Source organism: Gigantopelta aegis, chromosome 2 (genome assembly GCF_016097555.1).
Source record: "Gigantopelta aegis isolate Gae_Host chromosome 2, Gae_host_genome, whole genome shotgun sequence".
Lineage (NCBI taxonomy): Eukaryota > Metazoa > Mollusca > Gastropoda > Neomphalida > Peltospiridae > Gigantopelta > Gigantopelta aegis.
In genome coordinates this window covers 24,502,316-24,511,023 of record NC_054700.1, presented here as the reverse complement: position 1 = coordinate 24,511,023, position 8,708 = coordinate 24,502,316, and positions in this window count along the sequence as shown.

Genomic DNA, 8,708 nt, shown 5'->3' with positions numbered 1-8,708 from the left:
AGCCATCTTTCTAAATGCGGAAGTAGTATTTTCTTCTTCCGCCTCCTGCAATCGGAAAATGTCGGTAGATTCCGTCACGTTTTTTCATGGTCGCGTTACTTGTAGGTTGGACTATACCAATTAAAATACCATAGGCGACCAGGTTAACGTTTGTGTTTAAAAACACTATATGCAATATATCAACCAAACTATGACCCATAAATATCAGAACTACAACCCCTACCTCAAAGTATTAATCGCAGAAAATGGTACCTTTCATGGTACCAGATGTTTTTACAACACCCATAGTTTCGCACAAATTTTCAGTACTTTTTTTCACATGTACCCCATACATGTTCAAAGCACAAGGCTACTTGACACAGTGGTACTAGATGAATTAAAATTGTATACATTTTTAGCCCAGATGAAACCAAATTTTTTTTACAACCAACACACTCACATTTATAACCGATCACAGGACTTGTGGTGTTAACTTCTCTATCAAAAGTTCGGCGAACTTTGACCGAGCCGGAAATTAATTGGTTTAGTGCTACCTATATTGCGACAAATCTGATGACAGCACGGACCAGGTTCTAATAGACCAAATCAATTCCAATTGCCGATCATGTTAACGTTTACTAATAAAACTGATAATAGCAGCGTATCAACACACCCAGGAAGTACAGCAATAGCAAGTGTGGCACCTCACATCTAATCTACCTGCAAGAAAATGGGGGGTGGGGGGTCACGTATCATTTAAGAGATGTAATTAATGTTTTTAATAGCAATCGTAATTTTTGCTGAAAAATGCAGTTCCATTTTTGGGGGTACCCCGCATTAGTTTCAACCTCTGGTAAATACTGCATAACAACTTTATAACAAATACAAGTGTATTTATTTATTGTCAATGGATAATAGTATTTGCACAAATAATCAATGTCACATATTACTACCAATCACACCCACAGCTGCTTTTACTCCGTAAATATGTACCTCGAACTTTGACACGGAACTCTCTTCTTTGGTACTATGCAACCACCAGAGCTACATTCAGCCAACCGTTTTTCGCTAACGTTTGCAAACTATTTTGACTAATTCCAGAAGTGGTTATTGACAAGACAAGACAAGACAAAACAAGACATTTATTCAGTTATTGAGACCACGTGACCAAGATAACTATTTTAAAAGTAAATAATCGGTCGCTACTTGTGTCGGCCTACAATTTACAATACTCGAAAACATGGTATATTTCTCTTTAGAAACAATAATTTACACCAAAATTTTATAGAATGGCTAAAATAGTTCACATACAAATGATCTTTGCCCATTTCTCCAAGCACCGCATTTGATGATACTCTCTTTGAAACTCCTAAATACGTTTAAACAAATATATACTAGTACTTAATTTTTACAGAAAGTATATATATATATATACTTCATCGCTATATTTGGTTGACCATGACAATTTGTCTTAACATACTCATCAGACATCACGTTTTTTTCGTTGTAATTACTAATATAATAATGTATCCGGTTATTCCGTTATACGTTTTATATTACCAAAAGTAGTAGTCATATCAAATATCAACAAAAGAGTTGCTGCCCAGCAAAAATGATTGATTTTGAATATACATCACCCAATCTTAGGTGGCCTAACAATGAACAAACATAAGATGCAAAACCTTGAACACCAACATTACCCAGTCGGCGAAATGTGGTTAAAAAGCTGTATTGAATCAGACGATTTCAGAGGCCGCATGGCTTCACTCTATGTGAAACAGTTACTTGTGGAAGTGATCTAAAGCTGCGTTTGTTCGTCAATCAAGATCTGTACCAGCTAAAAGTGGTCTTCCCGGTGACTTCCCGGTGACTTATCCATATCAGCATCTAAGTCCCCAGGTTTAATAGGTTTAAATGCTTCAGACAGCATTTCGCAACCCTTTATATTATAGCAGCAATGTAACAGCCTGGAAGGGCATGGGTCATCAAATGAGAAGTAACCTTCTTCTTTGCTGTTTTTCCATTGCCCATTGCAGTTCATGCTTGTCACAAGTCAAGGGTACTAATATAAGAACCATATTATATTTTAGAACATTTATTGTAAATACTTGGGTAATTGAGAATATATTGTTGAACTGTGTGTCATAGCTTGCTAAGGCAAACTATATTTTTATACTGTAATCACTAGCAAAGGTGTTTGTAAAGAACTTGGGCTTGGGCTTACATTGATGAACACTTTTGTTTGTGAGTGAAGGCATGCATAGTGGGGATATGGTTGGGAGATGTAATGAGTTGTGGGCAGTCACATAACGTTCTTGAGAGAGAAACTGTGTGTTAAGATATTGTGAAATATTTTATTATGTATAACTCTGGGTTGACAATCGTAAGTAGATTTTGTTTGTTTGTTGTATAACTGTGGTATACTATTGTGTATATGTGTTAGTAGTTGTATGTAACGTCATTGCAAAACAAAAAGTCTTAAGTAAATCTGATTTATGTAATATTAAGATACTTGTGAAGTGCGGACATTATATTAAGAGAAAATTGTCTAACATCTGATATGGTAATATAAATATTACATGATTTTGATTAGGGTATATTGTATTTCAGTGTATTTGTGTATGGGGTCCTGGTGATGACGAACGTAGATGATGTATTCTGGGAGTTGGCGAAGAGTGAGTCTGGTAAATGGCGGTGGTGATAATGGTGAACAGAGAAGATGATCAGTGAATGATCGTGACGACGGTGTCAATGAGTTTGACGAACGGCGAAGGTGATCTGAGTGACCCTGACAAAGAGTGTTGATGATTCTGATGAATTATGGTGGTAATAATGGTGAATTGAGAAGATGATCCGTGAATGATCGTGACGAGGGTGTCAATGATTTTGGCGAACGACGAAGGTGATCTGTGAATGATCCTGACAAAGAGTGTTGATGATTCGGGTGAATGATGGTGGTAATAATGGTGAATGGAGATGATGATCAGTGAAGGATCGTGATGAGGGTACCAATGATTTTGGTGAACGGAGATGATCAGTGAATTGCCGTGACGAGGGGGGTTAGTGATTCTGGTGAACGACAGGGGTATTAATGGTAAACGACAACGGTGATCAGTGAATGATCATTATAAGGTGTGATGATTCTAGTGAATGATAATAATGATAATGGGGAATGGTGAAGATGATCAGTGAATGATCATGACAAGGGTGATGATGAGGGTGACTTATGATGATGAATTGTGAAATGTGATGAATAGTGGAAGACAGACATTTTAGTATTATTTTGTGGTTAAAAGATTTTTACTCTATTTAATATTGATTCATAGTTTAATTTACATGTGATATGTGTTACATGCGTGAAAGTGCAATATGTATTGGTTGGGAGGGAAGTGTTATGTAAATAAATGTGTATGAATGATTCCTGAGTTGTCGTCTTGTTTCTTTTGGGATACCGACCCGTGACAATGCTAGTAGTTCTATCATTTGGACAGAAATTAGAAGAAGCATCTCTGAACTTATGCAACTAATTCGGTGTAGCTTTTCATAAAAACAATACCCTCTTTGAATGTAAAATGTTGATGTTTAACAGAACAGTTACTATATAAGTTTCTGTAGCTGACATGAGACAAATGCTAAAACAACAGCTTCAATCCTTTTGTCGTTATTTGAATCTTGTTAATATATAACTACACAGTTCATTTGGTGATGGCTGATCATTTTCATGTATAACTGAAGCACTAGTATACTAGTAATTGTCATTTATGGTGAGAAATGTTGGCGTCACACGATTATACATTTTGTCAAATAAATTGTCTTCGTTGACAAAATGCAGTGATAAAGTATATAATAATTATACAGAGATAGAAAATGGGAATGATAAAACTATAAGGAATGGCTGAAAGATTCTGAGCCTAACTATGATGAATTACGTTAACGGAGTTTGTTGGTAACTATTTTTCAACATAATCTCGTCCGCAGTCTACATACTGCTGCCAACGATGCTCGAGTGCCTGGATCACACTAGTGTTGAAGACTCCCCCTGGTGGATTAAAACGTTATCCACAGCAGAAATGATGTCATCATCATTTCAATAATGCTTACCAAACAGTTAATTCTTCAAGTGTGGGAAGAGACAGAAATCTGGCAATGCCAAATCTGTTGAATACAGATAATAGCAGCCATGGCAACAATCGACTTGTGAATGGGTGTCTTGGAACCACGTTTGTAACCTTTGTCACACCCAGTTTATTAATTAACATTGTCATGAGAAATGCCTACTATATTGGCTGTGATGTGTCGTCGATCATTCTTGTATTTTATCAACATTTTCCTTAGTAGTGGCAGGTGAAGATTTTCCTGGTTTTGGATCATTTTCGACGCTCTCTTCTCATATTGAACTCAGTTACTCACCTCTTAACAGTAAACAGTGTCAAAGAAAGGATTATCATCCCTTAAAGTTGACACCAATTCCGCAGTTATCCCTTGAGTTGGAGAAGCCAGTCTTGTGCATTTTTATCAACAGAGAATACTTAGTCACTTTAATGACTGTAGATGTGCTACAAGATTGTGTATTTGGTTCAAATGTGGCCTATGAACATAAAACGTATACAACTTAATACACACAAACTGTTATGGGTGTACAATACTTCATTCGTTGTTAATAGAACTTAAAACGAAGCAGTTAGTTTTAAAATTATTGTTTTAGGTGATGCGAAACATCAAGTGGTAATTTCTTAGTTTTTTTCAGAAATTTGGAAACTTGGATTCTGGCAATGATAAATTATATCTGTATTACAAAGTGAATGTGAGAACTGAAATGCTTGCCATATTTAAAAAAAAAAACCCTGTATTTGAAATATAAATTATTATTTTTGGAATATATGTAGAATGTAAGATATGACCACATCTTACTCTTGGCGGCCATTTTCATGGCCATCGTGGATTAAAATGATGGTGGAATATATCAGTTAGCAAGAGATCATTATAAATGAATTTCTTGGCCCATAAAATGTATTCAATGACATAAAAATATCTTCCCAGTTGATGTAAAATGCGATAAATTACGATTTTATTGTTATAAATGACAATTATCTTATACATCGGCGGCCATCTTGGATTACAATGATTTTGCAAATCCTGGTGAATGTTGACAAATGCTTTTAGTTTGTGTGATTAAAAGTTGCTATATATTGACATAAATATTAATATAGAAAAACGTTATAAATGTTTTAGAAAATTGCCACCTCTTTACCAAAACTCAGTTGCTGACCGTAAGCTACACTGCAGAAAAGTTCATCATGCTGTTTTGAGATCCAGATATAGCCCTATTAAAAAAGCATAGTTAAGTTTGGTTCCCTCGGATTGTACCAATTTGTCAAATTTGGTGTCTCGGCTCATGGACTATTAGACATCTTGCTACAGTGAGGTATGTCACCCATGCAATGGGTGGGTACAGCGCAAGCTCTGTTCAGATCTACAACACAATGTTGTGAAACAGACGCACATTAGAACATGAGGTCGAGTCGGCTGCAGTTGGTCAGTAGGCATTCCAACTAGATAATTAGAATCCAATTGATTTCCACCTTGTGCGGGGGATTCAGTGTTTGCCATGTATAGCAATGATTGATACATTGGTTAGGTTCTGCAGACTGATCTAAATGATATGGATACACGCATACACTTCACATCAAAACACAAAGTTCGGCGTCAGATCATCTTAAAATTGTCATCAAAGTAAGGTGAAATATGGATTGCATTTAATGAGTTAATTATACCACTTGTAGATATATCGTTTAGTTAAAAATAATTTGGACAATTGGTTCAATTTTTGTTTTAATACAGATACGTTACTATGGGACAGTAGCTATGCAATCAACCACTGTTTGTCACTTGCAGAGAACATGTTACAGAAACACAGAAATTAGTTTGGAGTAATGTTTGGCAGAAAAATGATAGTCCTTTTTTTCTTTTTTTTTTGCAATAAAAATATATATTCATCATAACGTGTCCTTGATTTTATGGAAATATTTATCCAGATTAAAGTGTTAGAATTATCATTTCTTATATTAAACTCGTAATTAAGTTGATCTGTTTTAAATATGTATATTTATATCCTAATTAGGCATATCTTTTAACAAAACAAACGCCTGTTTTGTATTGAGGGCATCGACCATGAATACTTTATGTTACTGAAATACAGTATGTAACGTATATGTTGTTTACCGTAATGGGTGCTATCATATATATTGTTATTTTACAAAATATGGGTTCCAAGATGCAACCCTGTCAGATTCCGTTCACTAAGACATGTATCTATCAAAATAATAAACAATGATCTACTTTCTACAAACGTACGTGTCTCTGTCTCTCTCTCTCTCTCTCTCTCTCTCTCTCTCTCTCTCTCTCTCTCTCTCTTCTCTCTTCTCTCTTCTCTCTTCTCTCTCTCTCGCTCTCGCTCTCGCTCTCGCTTTCTCTCTTTGAAATGCTCACTTAGTGGAGTATGCAAGATATGGTCCGGACAAGGATTTACTGTTATGTGATCTACTAATTGTGTGTAACACACCACCATCCCAAATTGTGAGGTTTGATGGTCCTGTATGCATCTTTATACAAGATATGATGATCCGGACATGGATTTACTGTTATGTGCAGTAGATCCTCATATGTAACACATACAGTAACCTTTTTCTTTGTACCAAGTCAAATGCTTATCGTATGGAAGTTACAGTTTCTTTTCAAATTATTATAATATCATTTACTAATTCATAAAAGGTATAGTTGCTATGTCAGATTGCATTTAGAATTGGGAGCGGGGGAGACAGATGGAAATGTTAAGTTGTTTTTCATCCATATGCCAAAACCCTTTAGGGTTGTTCCAGAATTGATCATATGGGGAAAGAGAATTTTGTTATATATCTCCTACCTATAAAATTATTTGGTATGAAATCAAGAATACACTGGGGGGGGGGGGGGGGGGGGGGGATACGTGACAGATCCACCTGGCATAAAATACTATAAATTGCGGTCCCACCCTTCCTCCCCTAAGGTGATAAATTCTAAAACAGCCCTCATTACATTGGCAGATCGTGGGGGGGGGGGGGGGGGGGGGGGCAAAGGAATCCCGTACCCTCTTTAATGGTTTATTTTTATTTTTAATTCCTCATCCACAATATACAACACTGAATTACCCCGTTCACCCGTTGCAGATCTCGATCCTTTTGGGAGCTCAGCTCATTTGCCTTTGACAAACTCTAAAGTGCCTTTTTTAGAATTTTGTTACACACACACGCACGCACGCACGCACGCTTACAAAATCCTGGATGCGCCCTTGCACTACACCTCTGGTTGGGTGTATTGAGTGACATTCTGTACAGTGTTAATAATAGTCTCATCTATGTGATCGTGCCAACCATCTGTGCTATGCATTGCTCATGTTTGAGTGTAGGATTGGTGGAAATGCTGCAGTAACGCGCCACACGTTGTAGGATCCATCTGCCGAGACGAAGTCCCGAGTGAACTAACTGGATTAGGTTTGCTCGAATTAAACGAAAATGCCCGAATATGGATTACAACATTTATTCATATTAGCATTACTACTAAACAGCTATATAGGGTTGCAAACGAATCTCTACGCATTTTTACATGGAATACAACTAATTTTGAGGGTAGAATGGTGGAAATACATGGTAAAAAGGTCTCTGATTAGCACATTTTCCCCGAACATCTGTATTATTTTTGCTCGAATTTGAGGTTTTGTTCCAGTCTCGTAGTCTTATTTTTCTCTTTCATTTATTGCATGACAACAGGTTGCTGAGGGATTTATGAGGGGTCATAGGCGTCTGAAAATATTGCTGTTTTTTTCGTTTACATGCCTTGATTCGTATCAGGATATAAATCATTTCGAAAAAAATTTAAACAAAACTTGGTTAAAATGTGTATAGTTTATTGTAATACAAATATAAAATTAAATGCATTATATCATAAATAGTCAAAAGAGGAAATGCATCTAAAATACAAGTAAACAATTCATATCAAAATAGTGAGATATTTGTTCCCATCTTAGGCTGGAATGGTTGCTAAAACATCTTAATGGAACTCCCATTTATTACTGCACGAAAAAGCCATCTTGAAATGTCACCTTATTATCAAGTGCCATTTCAAAAGTTACTAACAGTTTGTTTTCTTTAACACCACCACTAGGACACATAGATGAATTAACCATCGTGTTGCAATACGCCTACAAGTGATATCCAAAACACCTTATTTGATCATTACTTACATTACACACTCTCTCTCTAATATAAGGAGTTTTAAATAATAACGAATTAGAATGCTGTTGCAGCTACTTTTCTTAGCTCTAACAAGGCAGTCTTAAGACGTATTACTAATAAAGGTTGTGGTTTTGAAACTTAACCGAGGCGTAACAGCCCAACCCTAAACTTGTCACCATCCATTATAGCTATGGCTCAGTGATATGATTCTCTGGTGTAAGTTCTTTCAGGACAACGAACGAAGCAGGATGTACGTGGATTTGAAATATGTAACCGTTGTGTCTTGGGCTGCAAACATATTAATATACATGCAGTAATGACACGAGTGAGAGTGAGAGAGAGAGAGAGAGAGAGAGAGAGAGAGAGAGAGAGAGAGAGAGAGAGAGAGAGAGAGAGGAGAGAGAGGAGGGAGAGGGAGGAGGGGGAGGGGGAGGGGGAGGGGGAGGGGGAGGGGGGGGG